This window comes from Phalacrocorax aristotelis, chromosome 4 (assembly GCF_949628215.1).
Source record: "Phalacrocorax aristotelis chromosome 4, bGulAri2.1, whole genome shotgun sequence".
Lineage (NCBI taxonomy): Eukaryota > Metazoa > Chordata > Aves > Suliformes > Phalacrocoracidae > Phalacrocorax > Phalacrocorax aristotelis.
Window position 1 is genome coordinate 52,022,780 of NC_134279.1, and position 17,240 is coordinate 52,040,019.

Below are 17,240 nucleotides of genomic sequence, written 5' to 3' on the forward strand. Positions count from 1 at the left end.
TTTCTTAACCATGTGCTAACTGCTGAGCAAATTCTGAAATAATCTTTGTAAATACAAGGGACACTCTGAACAGAAGACACTGATGATTCTACAGTTGATTCTGTAGTTGAACCTACGCAACTGTGCTGCAGAAATTATTTTCATAGTGTATCAAAAAAAAACCCCAATCCAAAAATTTCTTGAGTCTCTTCACTTCTAACACCTATTCTCTAGCTTACATCTTAGTCTCGAAGCTACAGAAAGATAGTCCTCCTTTACTGACATTATGGTCCCTCTTAATCTTTTTAAACCTAGTCTGTCCAGGATCATCATCTAGGCAGTGAAAAACACATCCTTCATAGTGTTCAAGGTAAACATCTCTTCTGAATCACCTAGTATTTGTGATCCATGAAGGAACCCACCTAGTGGGTGCCAAACACTGATTGGGGTAAGCAGCCACCTTGCTTCACTGCAAAGGAGCCTTCGTCAACTTTTCCTAGTATATTTTACACCTGAAAACATGTGGTATTTCTGGCAAATTAAAATGGTCCTTCTGGGGCTAAAAATCATATATAAGAAACATGATGGGGTGGACAAAATCTATTGACAACATCTGACCGTGCATAAAATAATGAAGTGAAATTTCTGATAAGCAAAATAGTTTTCAAAATATTCAGCATAGGTATGCTGATCCTCCTCAATGTGTTCAGTGCTCTGAAACCTTTTGTGACAAAGGTAATTGAGGAACTTGCCTGGTTGTAGTGCAAAAAAGCAGTGACTCCTTGAATACATTTAAAAAGCCTTTCTAATATGGGAGGCTTACTCATTTGGGAGAGACTGTAGATGAGGATGCGAATAGGAAGACTGTTTTAGTAATGTTTAAAACAGTACCAGAAAGTAAGTAGTCTTTCCAGGAGGGAAAAAGTAGTGAACTTGGGCTTACTGCCATTTCCTGAGTTGACTGTGCCAATCATTCAATGGATATACTCAGCTGAGGTAATACCTGTGGCCTTGAGTAGCAGTAGTGGTAATGAAGAGAGTTTAAATGGTAAGAAAGTGATAGGATTTAGAGGTAAGATGAGCAGTACCTACTCAGATGGAAATAAAACAACAGTGTTATTTGTCCAAAACTGAAATCTGCCTTTAAATTTTCTCCAGTTAAATCTGGGGGCTGAATGGTTCATAAGCAAACAACAATGCAATCTTTATAGACTGCAGGATTTACCTGGAAAGAGGTGAATTCTAGGAAGAGGCTACAGGCTATCTGAGGTGGCACTTCTTGTGCTTCTGTTGTTTGAACACCTAAGCAGAAGAAAGAATTGTGCATATGTTATAAGGAATGAGGGTAAGAAAAGAAAGGACTGTGAATTGAGGAAAAAGAAGAGGAAGAGAAAAAAAAAGAAATAATAAAGGGTAGAAAATGATGTAAACTGAGGAGAAAGCCCATGTAAATTAAGACAACAAAACGAAAGGAAGGAGGGTAAGGAGTTAAGAACTGCAGAATGAAAGAAAAGACTTTATGTGCTTATGTGCCTCTATTTTGTTACTACTACAATAAATAGTAATTGCAGTCATGAAGAGGTTTGCTATTTTACTAGGAGCTCTAGAATCTTTTAAGAGTCAGTCTCGGCAGTTTGTTCTGTCTCCTGAGACAGGGATAGAATAAGGATTTTTTGTTCAAATCTTGACCTTCATTTTGTTGTCTTGCTCTTTGTCTTTTTGGTGATATTCACTTTGTCTAAAATGTTGGTTGTCTTCCGATTATTAATTTTTTTTGCTTAAAGTAATCAAAGCTTTTAATTTATTATAAATTTATTTCCACATTTTAATTTATTTCCACATTTATTTCCACAATGTTAGTACTGAATCACAGAATCCCAGGCTGGAAGGGACCTCAGGCATCATCTAGTCCAACCTTCCTGGGAAGAGCACAGTCTAAACAAGATGACCCAGCACCCTGTCCAAACGACTCTTGAAGGTGTCCAACATGGCCAAGTCAACCACTTCCCTGGGGAGATTATTCCAATGGGTGACTGTCCTCAATGTGAAAAATTTCCCTCTCGTGTCCAGTCAGAATCTCCCCAGGACCAACTTGTGTCCATTCCCCCTTGGCCTCTCCATGTGACTCCTTGTAAAAAGGGAGTCTCCATCTTCTTTGTAGCTACCCCTCAAGTACTGGCACATGGTGATGAGATCCCCTTGAAGCCTCCTTTTCTCAAGGCTGAACAAACCCAGCTCTCCCAGCCTACCCTCGTATGGCAGGCTTCCCAGTCCTTTGATCATCTTGGTGGCCCTTCTCTGGACCCCTTTCCAGCCTGTCCACATCCTTCTTTGTATAGCGGGGACTAGAACAGTACACAGTACTCCAGGTGTGGCCTGACAAGCGCTGAGCAGAGTGGGATAATGACTACTTTATCTCTGCTGGCGATGCCCTTTTTGATGCAACCCAGCACCCTGTTGGCCTTCTTGGCCGCAGCAGCACACTGTTTGCTCATGTTGAGCTTCCTGTCCACCAGGACCCCTGGGTCCCTTTCGACAGAGCTGTTCCCCAGCCAGTTGGATCCCAGTCTGTACTGCATTCCTGGATTAAGTTTTCCCAGGTGCAAGCGCCTTAAAAGTGTTACGAAAATTTCTACTGACTTAATTTTCCAGTCTAAGAGTCCAAGTTAAATCATACTTTCTTAAATCTATTTTCCTCTTTCCTTTTTTTCAATAATTAATATCACAACCCTTCTTCTCTCTTTACTTTGTAGTTTGTTTATATTTTTTTTCTCATGTTCTAATGCTATATGATAACAATAGAAGGTAATAGGAAAAAAACATTGAACTTTTAGATCTTGATTTTGAGTGCTTGCATATAAAGGATGCTTTGAATGTGTTCAGATACTGTAGTAAATAAGAGTCACAGGCAATATAATAATTTCTGCTACTGAACCTAGGACTCTCAGAGATTTTGTTAGGTCTAATTATAACTAATTTATTTAAATGCCCATTAAAAAAATTAATAGACTAGAAACCATTCTATTGCACTTAGTTAATTACTTTTTAGTAAAAATGAACAAGGGCCTGCAAAGAAGAATAGCAAACGAATACATCACTCACTGAGACTTTTTAAAATCATTAGTTTAAATCTCAGCTTGACTTGTCCACTTACGAATTCATTGTTTTGGCATGTTTTGGAACTGTATCTGTGCTATTTCCCCTCAGAAAGTGAGCTCATGTGTCAATCAGGGTTATCTGTGTTTAGCAAAGCCATACTGATGGTGTTCCTGGAAAGAGGTGAGATCAGATTCTGCAGAGTTTTATTCATTCTCGTATTAGCAAAGTCAGTGAAGCTGCTGAACTTAGAACCTGCCAAAGTTATCCTTACTATTGCCACAACAGCCATGCCTACTGATATGAGTGTTCTGGGAAAAAAAAAATTTGTAAAACATTTCTTTCAACAGCATTGTTGTGCTAGAGAAAGGTTAATATGCCTATCGGTGTAACAGTTCCTTGATCAGAGGGAGGAGTTGTTTCATATTTGTTTAATGATACCCCCTGCCTGCCCCCTATTCCCCCCACCCCTCAAAAAAAAAAAGGATTTGTGGTGACTTTTTCATACAGTGAAAGATACCTTTCTGAAGATCCTGAATTTACTATTTAAAATCTCTTTCAATGTTTCCATACTGTAAAGAACAGTAAGCTATTTTTATGTAGTCTTCAGTTTTAACTACGTTGAAGAACTTTTAACTTTTAACATTTTTTTTTTCTTTTCTTTCATTCATTTGAGGAAATGCCTAGAATGAATTGTTCTCCCTGATTCTAGATACTTGCCACATAAATGAATCTTGAGCCTAAGACTGAGAAAAGATTATTGAGAGGATGCTATGCAGACTTGGTCAGGAAAACCAGAAATAAAACGTAACTGTAGTCCGCTGCACATTCCTTCCTTGTAGAGTCTCTTTTCAGAATAAAACTCAAAACGAGTACAAATCTGTTCATACTATTTTTTAAGAAACAGAAAACAAAAAGTTCCTCATGCTTCACACTTAGGAGAATGCTTCATGTCTTTAGGGTACAGAAACTTGACATACAATGTTTGAACTGCTTTCAGATTGAGGGAATGATATTATTTGAAGAAAAGAAAAATTCAGAATGGTAAATTTGGAGTGAAACTACCTGATAATGCAGCTAAAATTACAATACAGGTTTTTTTTGAGCAAAGGGATTGAATAGGTGTTGAGAACTAGGAATGCTGTGCATTCATATTCAAGACCTGTTTTATTAAGTATAGTACAGTTGTGCAAATGAGAAAAGGAAGATGGGAATTGCATCTAAATTACTATGGTCAGTTTCTATTGAATTCTGCCTGTCTGTCTCTGAATAGGGAATAATAATTTTCAGCTCATGAAATGGGAAACCGTGTTAGTTAATTTAGTTTACTTTACACTCCTTAAAAAGAAATATGGGAATTGCCTTATATCAGGGCAGCAGTAGAACACCACAACTCTTTTTTAATGTCAAATGCTATATTGGGGCCAAATACTTCAGAAACGGCTGCAATATCCAGCAGTTGATTGCTCATACAAGCATTTCTTTTACCTGTTTTGCTTCATAAGATTCAAAAGCAAGAATAACAGTGAGTTATCCAGTTTTGTTAACTTTCATTGCAGAAAAATGGAGGATTCCTTCACGTGTTTGATAGTAGTGTGCCCTAAAGTAATTAAATAGAAAGTTAGAATTTTACTCTTGACTCTTATTTTGTTTTACTTCTCTGTTGTGATAATATGGAAGATTCCTTAATAAATGCTGAGTGATTATTTTTTCTCTTTTCATTTTCTACAGCATCACATGTTGACATGCATTCATTTATATAAATTAGTGAGGGTTTTGAGCTGTTAGAGATAAGTGGCCACAAGATGTCTTCTTCAAAAATATGCTTTAAGTTTTTCAGGTCGGAGAGTGTACTCTTCACTCTCATTTTGAAGATTACACATCATAAGTAAAAGGAGAAGTAGGTAGCATGCTTTCAGAACTTCTACAGTTCCCTTTCCTTCTCCACTTTATCTACTGATAGAGGTGGATGTGTTTGCTGCCTCTAAAGCTGTTGATTTTGTCTGTGTGGGTGTACATGTGTGTGATTTTTAGCGTCCTGAAGAGAGGTTAGGAATACACTTTTTCCAGGCCCGTTGTGGTCTGAGTTCAGGGCTGTTTCTTAGAAGGATGGGTCCTGCTTTAGCATAGGAAGGAATCACACCCATCTTTCTTGAGTGACCACTTTAGCTGTGGTTCTCCTAAAAAAAGGAGTTGACCCTTCTTTGTTTTCCTACATCACAGGGTAAGATTCTTAACTCTTGAGGAGTGTTTTTAAAAGGCGGATCCAGGACAGAGCAAGGACTCTTCAGCAGCTTAGCAAGCGACAGTGTTTAAGAGGGGTGGGGGATCACTTCAGGGTTTCCTATTGGTTAGATTTCTTAGCAGGAGCAAAACATTTTTTTATTTAAAAAAACAAATAAATAAAAGCATTTCAGTGTTGAGCATATGCCCATAACACAAGTTTTTGGAGACCTAACAGCATGAGACATATCCATCCGGTGTGCTCTTTAAATGGTCCTGTTATTTAACAAAGGCTTTTGTGACCATTACGCTGTGCTCTCTTGCACATTGGAAGCACGATGGGGAGGACCTGTGGTACCTTGTAATACTTTGAATGTGTCTTCTATTAGCACATTTTCTCAGCAACACATTCCATAGTAATATCTTTATGCCAAGGACAGGAGTTAAATTTATTGACCAGCTATGGCTGTTCTCTAGGACTGTAACAGGCAGAGAGACAGATACCCTGAAGAAATCAGATGTCATTGCAGGGATTCTATGGAGAAAAGAAAGGGAAGTAAAATACCAACTCCTATCTTAGATGTAATAAATGCCCTGTATGAATCAATATCCTAAGAGCAGCTGCTTTTTGGGTGGTTTTGCTTTGATTTTGGTTTGGGGTTTTCCTTTTTGTCACATGTTAGTAATTCCAGTAGTTCAGATGTCATATCTTACCATTTGCAATGCTGTTCTGTCTGCAGTCTGCTGATATGAGATCTAAAAATAAAGGAACTGACAGTTATTTGGTTTTCCTACCTTTATGATTTGTGTATCATAGGCTGGTGGTAGATTGTTTTGGGGGTAACTGACATACTTGCTTCATGCTTTTTTCTTGTGCTATCATTCCTCTTTTTGTCGTTTTCAGTTGCAGAGAGGCAGAGCATTGTTTTCACGAAGTTATAGCACTTCCCCCAGTCTCAGACGGATTTCATCACATCTGTCTTGTCATGCTTCTGAAAGTCCCCAGGGTCATCGGTGTCAGTTTTTAACATCACAGGCAATTTTTTTCAGTTTTATGTTGAAGAAAATGTCAGTAGGTGAAATCCAGGGGCTGCTTTGATGCTATTCCATAATGTGAACTGCTAAGTACAATTCAGAGCACTGCTCTGCCATCTCCTTTCAAGAGACATTTATTATTTGACACAATTTTGTAATGTGAGCTCAACTGTGGCTAAGTGATCAGCTGAAACCGGTAGTAACATGAATGTCTGTATACAATAATAACTGATTTAGATAATTTGTAGCAAGATTTCTTAAAGCTATAGATGACTACTATGGAGCAGCTAACCCCTGAAGGACATCCTTTCCCAGGTGGTCAGCTTTTTTACACAGTTGGAATTTCATCCTTTTTGGAAAATTTTTTGATCCTAGTATATGTAGTCTGTCACATGACTATTTATGGAAGATTATGAATTAAGCGTTACTCCATTTTAGACAAAATGAATCTGAACTGTAGTGTGAATGAGACCACTTTTAGAAAGAGCTATTTCTGTCTGTGAAACTGAAGTTACAGTGGCCAGAAAAATACTTTGCAGCATCTAGTCCTATGCCCTAACTATGCTCAGGTAGTCCTCACCATTCGACCTCTCTTTTTTTCCCTCAGAACAATCGTGGTTCATCCACAAGATGGGACTGAAAGAGAGCTGGAGGTGGGGACTTACAATGATAAAGGCATAAAAATCTCTCTGATATTTTCAGCTAGCTTGCCTCTCCAGAATCTACTGGATTTGGGGGCTGGCAGTCAAGACACAAGAAAAGGGTGATTTTTAGGTTCCAGTCATCTTGGCACCATTTATGCCATTTAATTCAAGAGTTTTCAGATAAAATAAGGAAGCAGCACTGATTTCAAGCTCGGATTTAGACAAAGAAAAGGTAGCTATGATGGTGGTGGGGTTTGGTTTGGTTTGGTTTGGTTTTATTATGATTTTAATTCAAGCAGTTACAGAGTTCCAGTAATCTTTAACTAATCACAGCTTCCTTAAAGTTTCAATCAGTAGATTAGACCTCTAGTCTCTCAAATGGTAGATCACTCAGGAATATTAGAATGTCCCCATGGGGAAATCAAGACCTCTATTCCTGTTAGCTGAGAAGACAAGTAAATAATAATTTGTCTTTACTGTATTTCAGACACTGGTGACTTTGATAGAAAATCAATTTTTCAAAGGCTGTTTATAGTCAAGTAGATTGTGAGGTTTGTTTCCTCATAGTTCATATAAAATATTCTCCTAATAAAGATTTTTGCTTAATTAAATAGGAGGGATTTTGACATAATCTGAGAGTGTGTTAAATTTCTGATTAGTTTCAAAGGACGTTCAGTCTTGACATTAGGGAATATTTCTTCACCGAGGGTGTGGTCAAACACTGGAACAGGCTTCCTTGAGAGGTGGTTGATGCCCCAAGCCTGTCAGTGTTTAAGAGGCATTTGGACAATGCCCTTAATAACATGCTTTAACTTTTAGTCAGCCCTGAACTGGTCAGGCAGTTGAATTAGATGATTGTTGTAGGTCACTTCCAACTGAAACTCAACTCTTCTCTTCTCTTCTCTTCTCTTCTCTTCTCTTCTCTTCTCTTCTCTTCTCTTCTCTTCTCTTCTCTTCTCTTCTCTTCTCTTCTCTTCTCTCTCTTCTCTTCTCTTCTCTTCTCTCTCTTCTCTTCTCTTCTCTTCTCTCTCTTCTCTTCTCTTCTCTTCTCATTATTGCAGTTTTGGGGGATTCTCACTTTCAAAGGCAGATTAGAGTTAGATTTTTAGATCTAGCCTCCTGTTAGTTATCAACCATACCCATTTTCAGCTTTTGTACTCAAAAATCCACCACAAGATAGATTTGTGAACCACTATCGTATATGGTAGAAGTGTCAGGAGTATAAGTATTGACTAGAACCACTATTTTAGCCTTTCCTTTTTTTTTTTTTTTCTTTTTTTCTGTAAAAGGCTTTAAAGAGTCAGATGATCTTAGTAAAGTAATTTATGTTATATGCTGACTTCTTATTTGGTCTGGTCACGATGTGTTTGATTCCATTCCATGGAAGTTTCATTCTGATGAATTCTTATGGCATTATTCATTGGTTAGTCTGTTTATTCTGAACAAAAGCTCTAGGAAAGAACACCTGACTCTGTAAAGTGTGATACAAGCCATGAATTTATAGCAACTGAAAAGAAAAGAAAACAAAACAAGGCACAAGCCTTTCATTTATCATGCATGATCTGGTAAGAGCATCAAAGAAGAATGAGGAGGCTTTGTGTTTCTTTTTTTCAAATAGATGACTCAAGAAAACTCAGGGACTCAGTCTGTTTGGATGAGGTTTGTTTATGGGGTAACAAAAGCATAATTTTGAAGAAAACCTTGTATCAATAGGTATTTATGAGAGAATAAATGTGTTTTGATACTTAACATGTAATAATCTTACAATGATAGGAGGAAAAAAAGGACAGGCACTGCAAGAGACCTAGGTTACCTTCTCTCTTCTTTTCTTCTTTTGGCTGCTTACTCTCAAGGGACGCTAATGAGCCTGCAGCTGAGGTGTACCCCCACACACACTGCCAGCTGCAGTTTGCTGGCAGAGCAGTTGGAAGGGCAGGGGCTTGTTTAACCTACATTCTTATTCGTGAGGGAAAATTCTAGTAGTACGATACGTGTATGGTATAAGTACTGGGGAGTCAGGTAAGGTAATAATAAGGCTTATTTCTGTTAGGGGAGTGTATACAACCAAAATTATTCTCTTTGTCACAAAATGAAGGGAATTGTCTGGTTACCTTGGTCTGTATAAAGTGACAGTCTGTCTGAGAGATGAAATAGGGGCTTGTAGTGCCAACTGTTCATATATAACCATTCATAACATTTATCAGAGATATCATAGTGGTTATAAGAGACATTGGAAGACTTTATTTACAGGTCTTTGTTTTAGGAGGGTTTTTTTGTTTATGCTTTGGAGAGACTGATTTTTATCCATGGAGCAGATTTCCTGTGCCTGCAGAAAGAAAGCAGAATGTGCTAAGAAAGCTGTCAGCACTTCTGTCTTCATAGGGTTCCATGATAAATTATAATTTTTTTAGTATCTGTAATGAAAATATGGACTGTTAATGTGCTTGGAAGTGAACTCTGAAGGCCAAATTTCATCCTCTATTCTGATGAGCTACAAGTGTAGTGGAGGTGCTGGAGTGTTGCCTGTTCACATTAGAGATGAAATTTGGCCCAAAACGTCATTTAACCAGCATCTGGGACTCAGACTTTTCTGAATAAAATACAAAAACTTAGGTTTGTTTTTCACCAAAGCCTACTGCAATATATTTCACTCCAGATCAATTCAGAATGGCAAGTAAGAATGCCAGATGAAAATAGCCACAAAATATCTGTCAAGAAGAGTGACTAACAAAGAATACAGAATCTGTTTGTTCTTCAGAATGGTGAAAGTTTATTGAGTATGGATATGGTATCTGAATAAAAGCATATAGATGCTTATTTGTGAGCTCATTTCTCCAAGGTTCTGTCTGAAGTCCTTGCATGATGTCTGCTTGCACAGAGAAACTGTATTTGAGCCTGTGTTTATCTTGCTCCTTCTGCACTTCCTGCAGCCAACCTTTGCACACTGACTGGAATTCCTAAGTACTATGAGAGTAGAATAGGTAACAGTGTTCAGGTAATACTTAGAAGACTTAAAATAAATTTTAATTATCCAAAACCAAAGCTGTACCTAAATATTTTATATAAACCACATATATTTTCCTTCATGCTAAATTGAAAAACAAAGAAGCAACAGGTAAAACCTAAACTGAGTAGGGATCTGTAAAGAAAGCCAAAGAACACTTAGTCTTGGGAATATATAATTCTGTGTAGATAGATGTGAACTCACACAGTTACAATTTGGCAAATGGTCAGGAGACAAGAAAGACTATCACAAGAGCTATCACTGGTGCTGTTTCAGTCATGGAGGATCAAACTCCAAGTGGAAGCCAATGTGCATCAATTACTGAATGAGGTCAAACTGAACATGTTCCTAACACTCTTTCCCTTTCCTGTCTAGTGATGTTTCTATTATTTCCAGATTTAGTTTTGTTACTTTAAACGTGGTAAAGGGACTATTTCTTATTCACTATTATCTAAAATATTTAAAGGATGTTACCTTATTAATGCATGTGTTTGCATTTTAAGTACACTCTCCAATATGCATTTGTCCTCAGAAGACATTGCTGTCTCATAGTGATTATTTTGTGTTATGTGCATAGACATTTTATATAGGTCCTCTTTAATACATGCTACTGGGGAAAATACATACAGTGAATCGAAAGAAATTTGGAAATTTTTTTTCATACATATATATATAAACAGAAGATAATTGGTCATTAAACCTTTGTCCCTATAAAATGCGATGGTAGAATTTGCTCTGTAAACCTCACTTTATGGAATACAGGTACTTTCTTCCTCATTTCAGATGACAGGTCTTCGTTATTTGAGAAGCTTGTCTCTAGTACTTAGCGTATGAGCACTGAATTTATGAGTAATTGGGAATACAGAGAAAGAAATATCTTTAAATGCAAAAATTAGAAAACATCCTGATTATCATGAGTACAACTGTATAGAAGCAGTAGTGAAAAAAAGATTACACTTTCAGAGAGGCACGTTGGTGATATTGTGTGCAGTGCATTGCACACTGCAAATGCAAAGCAGATTTTTATTTGCATCCTCATTATTTAAGGTGTGAATAATGTACATTGTCATTTCTTGGCTTGAGGGCATTGATGTGCAGCTTGTTATCAGCAGTATTCATTTTGCCTTAACTTAGTATTCCCAGTCGCTTCAACCAGCTGAGACTCTTATTATTAATAAAGCGATCTTTCTGTGCATCTTTGAAGTTTCCAGCTTTGCTGTTTAATTATCTTCTAATTAAAATACCTATTTGAAAAGTTTGTCAGATTAAGGAGAGACAGTTAGTAAAAGGTGTATGTTGTAGATTAAGAAAGTGAGTCAGATGTGAGCACCATTTAACCTGATCTTTTTTGGAAGTCAGTAATCAAAAGGAAGGACTGTGAAGTGTGGCATAACTTCAATAATGACAACCCAAATATGTGTCAAACTTACAGTGCAATCAATATTTTTCAGGCTTTCCTCTGAGATTGCTTCAGGAATAGGAAAACTTAATTAGCAGGTCATAGTCCTACAGAATTCCTCTGATGGACTGCCATTAGGGAATAAGGTCTTATTTTTTATCAAAATGTATATAAACACATTTTTCAGGTCAGTTGTGGTCCCCCCCTTATACCCCCTCCCATTCCTCCTCTTGCAACTGAGCCTCCATCAGGACCTGGGACACCAGAAGAAATGGTTGTAAATATTTTTTTTCTTTTTTTTTTTTTTTTTTTTGTGCAGCTGTCTTGTTGATCCATGAATCAGTAGAAAGATGCATGTCAAAATATACCCTTTACTGCAGAGAGTGCTGCGGCCACATTACTAGTGAGATCAGTCTTTTCTGTATTAATTAAAGATTGGTTGTTCCTAGCATTTTTGGCATAGAAAATAAATAAAATGCAATGTTGGATCCTTCCAGTACAGTTTTGGTTTATTTTTTTATTGTGGAGCCACCTTCCCTTCCTTGCTGTCTATCTCTGTGTTGAGAAGCTGATCTACATCTGTGTACTTACCAGGGAGTATTCATTATTTAAGAATGTAATAGAGTCGAGTGGCAGGTTTTACCAGACACTATTATAATTTTTCAGATCCTGTTGAGCCCAAAAGACTAATAAATAAGGCAGGAAAGAAGCTAAAATCAAATTCAAATTTTAATCTAGTCAATGTTATTAAGATGTGCAAAATAGTTTTCGTTTGACAGCACTTTGTGTATATTGTTTAAGTATCTTTGTTAGAGTCCTCTTCTGTAAGAATATGCTATAATTTCCAGTAGCAATATGTCTGGGTTTTTAATACAGTCTATATATTTTTCACTTTTGTGGTTTTTTAAATATTTATGTATCTTATAGAGAGCATTCCCTATATATAGGAAAATAACAAGGCCGAAAAGAAACCCAAAAATCTGGTCTTAGAAGAGTGTCCTTGGTTTCATAAGGTTGTTTTTCCTCCCCTCTCATAAATATTACGAAATACTAGAAATATGTCTTGATGTACTGATCTAAAGTAATGTCAGAACATACACAAAACAGATGTTCCTTCAAAAAAGTGTGTATTTGTCATCAGCCGCTTTGGTCAGGTCTCGTAAGTTACCTGACGCTGTATTTGAAATAGCCTGTATCCTGCAATATTTTCAGCTGACATGCTCATTACAAGGAGCAAGTGATGCATCTTTCCTTGGGTCCTGTTTGTGCAAACTTTCTAATTCCTTTGTTGTCCATGAAGCACAAGTAGTTTACAGAATAGGTGAAAGGTGCAATTTATCTGCAATGACTATAAACATGATAAAAAAGGAAGGAAATTTTAAATAATAGAACTGTTAATGTGTTTATCTCAGGTAGCTGCATTTTCTGAATGAGGAAGAGAAATGGTAACTAAAGCAAGGGGAAGAGGTATATGAAGAACATAAATACCAATCAAATGGAGTAAATTTGCAACTTTGCAAAATAAATGAAATAGAATCAAGCAACTGAGTCCGCCTGCTTCTTGGCCCATTAATTAAATGCTAATTTGTTTCTTATATTTTCTTAGGATCCATGTTAAGTGTTATGTTAGATCTATAATAACGTAGGACAAGCTTCCTTTGGGATTGCCATGGCAGGGTAAAGCTGATTTTTTCTGAACTTAAAATTTTACTATTTAGAATTACTTTTAAGCGACATTATTATAGTTCAAGGCTCACTGCATTAACATTCTATCTGTAGTTAAAGAATTCATTAAATATGGCTTATAAAACAGCATGTATCCTAAGGATCACTGCACTTTCATACTTCCATGCTGAGCTCTAGAGTGGAGAGCGAAGCAATGTAAACATCAAGGTTAACCAAAGCTTCTTGGATTAGATTAAAACTGAAAAGATATTTTCAAAACAGGTATATCAAATGCTATTTATTCCATTAGGGAAGGGCTAGGTTATATTTTGAGTTTGGGTCTAAACCTGGACTCCAATCCAAACTCCCATCTGATCTCCCCATCTCCCACCCAAACATTTTCGTTACAAGTTCCTGTTCACCTGTTCAGGAATATGTGAATTTATGATCATGATGGATTTGAAAAAATAACTAGATCAAGAGTCTTAATGGATTGTTTAAGGTAAAATAAAACAAGGGATTTAGGTAGTAGATTAAACATTAAGTTCAATATCTGTAAATTTAAAATCCTCTAAAACATTGGGCATCAGTGTTGGTTTTGTTTAGCTTTATGGGTTTCTAAATGTTTGGGAATAAATTATCAGATTTCTAAGCAGCAGTAAAAATCAAATATTCGTCTTAGAAATGAGTTATTTGAATCTCTGTATGTATGCACTTATTTGTTCACCATTTTACAAAGAATAGCAGCTAGCAAAGATGTAACAAGTAAGATTATTTTATGAATTTTTTAAAACTGTAAGTTGAATTATCTGATAAGCTGTGATAGTGAGATAATGATAAAGATGGGATGCCCTACTTCTAGGGTTGTAGATGTAATCTTCATAGAAAGAGCTTGTCTTTATGTGAATGTATGTATTTCAAATAAATAACTAATCAGGGAGACATCTGAACCCAGACTGAGCTGTATACTGAAAATACAAAGTAATAACTGGTAGGAAAGTTAAGTTTAGGAGCTGTTGATACAATACCATTGGTACTGGTTTCTGGAAGTGGGCGAGATCTGAATCAAATTGCTTTTTGACACTGGATCTTTGACGGCAAAACATCAACCCAGCTCAGTGGTTGCTCAGATGGCTGTAGTTAAAAATCTGTATAGCATCAGAACAAGAAGCTTAGTGAAATTATGGGAGCATTGAAGTCAGTAAGGAATGTGCCACTGACTGTATGATATAACTGGAGTTAGCATTTCTAGATCACAGAATCATATAATTATTTAGGTTGGAAAAGACCCTTAAAATCATCAAGTCAAACCATAAAATTAGAGATGAGAGAGATCTCTTTTTTGTTGTGTTTATTTTTTATTATTATTATTTTTATTTTAATATGTCCATGAATAATTCCACATAAATATGTTGATTGTAGAGGAAAAAACAGATTTATTCCCTGCTCAGTATACTCAGAAGCTATAAGATAAAATCATTACTATTTTACTTTCCAAAATACAACTGCCTCTTTATCCAAAACCAGAATCTTTACAGCCTATGAAAAGCAGCTGAAGAAAGGCATATTTTTTCTTCCTCTTGTATTGTAAAATCTCCTTCAGTGGTCTGTCTTCTATTTTGTGAGGGGTTCACTAAGATTTTTTTTTTTTATGAAATACATTTAGGTTTGCATATTTCAATAGATTAAGATTTCAACTGAGTCATTACTACTTCTTAGTCCCTAAAAAGTTCTTGCTCAGTTTTCTGCATTATGCAAAAAATACCCATCAGGAAAAAGTGATAGTGATTACACAGTTTAATGTTACAGATAAGATCAGGTGCAGCTGTAAATAGTCCCTCATTACTAATTTATTTAAATATTATAACAAATTTCTGTAGGGCAAACTACTCCCACTGGAAAGAAGGAGATACTTGGGGGAAAAAAAATCAACAAACCTGGAATTTAATTATATCAGCAATATCCAGGATGCTTACTGTGCCAGAAAAATTAAAATATTTTGTCCTTTTCTGTAAGAATAACTACAATGAAACAAATGAATTGTTATTAGAAATGATTCTCATGGAACATAAACATAAAATGCATCTTTCAACAGTGTTCACTGTGTCATGAAGAAATCAAATAGAGTTAAAATGATGGATCAACAATAATTTTTAAATATAAGCACACAGACTAAAAGCATGCAAGTCTAAATGTGAAAGATTGCCTCTTACTGGGAAATGCACATGTAATGGAAAAGATGCAGTTAGTTTGGAAAACTCTTCTACAGGACTTTGAGTTTTTCTGGTATTAGAAAATGAAAGTGATTATGGGTTTTCTTCAGTTTGTTAGAAAGTATTGTTATTTATTGCATGGAATTAGATATGACTAGGAATGTAGAAAAAGAAAATATTTCTTTATATCTTTAGTAAAGCTCACTTTATATGGTTTAATTTTGCAGTTATTAAAAAACTAGGCAGGTACTGGAATGTCCTTTTGTTGAGGATTCAATAATAGAATTTTATTTTAGAATTTTACTACTGAAAATAAAGCTGAATGCAGGTAAGTGATATAGTTAGCAAAGAAGAGCTTTGTTTTTTTCAAAGGTGATTAATGAAAGTTGTAAAGAATGAAAATCATTGCAAGGACTGATTAAAGAACTGATACAGGTAAAAATAAGAGGTAGAAGAAAAATAATGTTGGAAAAGGTCTTGTTAAGCTTGCATTTACAGCAAAAATAATTTTATAATAGTTCTAGGGGGGGCAGAATTTGAGACAGCTAAAGATTTGTGCATAGCTTAGAGTCAGACAAAAGGCTTTTTGAGGCATCTTGAACCCCTACTTTCCTTTGACTTTTACAATAAAAATGAAACCTTCAGAGCCCCCAAAAGAAAAAAAAAAAAAGAAAAAAAAAACTTTTGCCAGTTCTGTGAGGATGAAATTGAGGCAAGGACAGCATTTACAAGGGACAAGGAATTATCAAAATGGAAGCTTTATCTTTAAATGAAAGCAGTTAGTTGAACAGCCCTGATTTCAAATAACTGTAAAGTTAGAGACACTGAAGTTCTTAATATGACCAAACTTCAATTGCTCATGTTAGTAAGCGTTAATAAAGGTGATCTTGCAACTAAATTTCCCAAAACCTCTTTGGAAAAAATGTGCTTGGATATGGTAACTGGCTACTGCAGCTTTCTGTAGGATATGAATGTCTTGTTCAGGTGAAGTTTTGGGAGAGTCGCCTCTCCCAGCAATAGATGCCATGCAAGTCAGTGTTCTTTTTCTTAACAGTAGGAGTCTTACGTAAGTCACAAGAAACTACATTAATAATGCTATTCAGAATGTCACTATGTGTCTCTTCCCTGCAGACAAAACACTTCTAAATCCAGCTACATTTAATATTGTTTCTCCTGTCTCTTCCACCAAAAATGTTTAACAAATATTCTCTTTCCTTTTATTGTTTTAACAGCCTCATTAACAACGATGATTATTTTGCCTATGTATTATGTTGTCCCTTCCACTGCGTAGCAATAGGCTGCTCCTTCTTCACAGTAAATAATTAATTTTTAATCATACCACAGATTTCCCTACCCTCCACCCTTTTCTGCTGTGTCTCATTTAATCATGCAACACATGCATTCAATGTGAAATACTTTTAGTGTCATTTAATTATCAATCTGTGTAGTTGTTCTTACTGTTAAGATTGTATTCCTCCTTCTCATTCCAATAATACCAGTTGTATGCCTCAAATTCAGTTTGTGAGGGTTTTGTTTTCATTGTAGGGGGTTTTAAAAATTATTTTTCTGGTAAACGGAATGCTTTCTTGGTTCGTTCCAATCCTGGTTCGAAGTTCAAAAGTTTATTTTATTTTTTCAAAACACATGAAATAATAATAATAATAATAATAAGTAAATACCTTGTGTGTCCCAGTACATTGTGTCTTTTTTATTGCTGTCAGTGTGCGAGTTCTTCAGAATATACAGATTTTGTTTTACAGTTCTTCAGTCAGTTGTAGTCAAGATAATAACGGACAACAATTTTCTACCAATAAGATTAGAAATCGAAATAGTTTGGTCTAACAAAGAGCAGGGAGAACAGATGGTTGGGAGCACATGTAAGACAGAGGTCTGTGGAAGTGAAAGCTGTTTCCTGCTTTGAAAATACACTAATTGCCTTAATGGGTGGATGGAAAATGAAGGCTGACTCAGTGGGAAAGAAA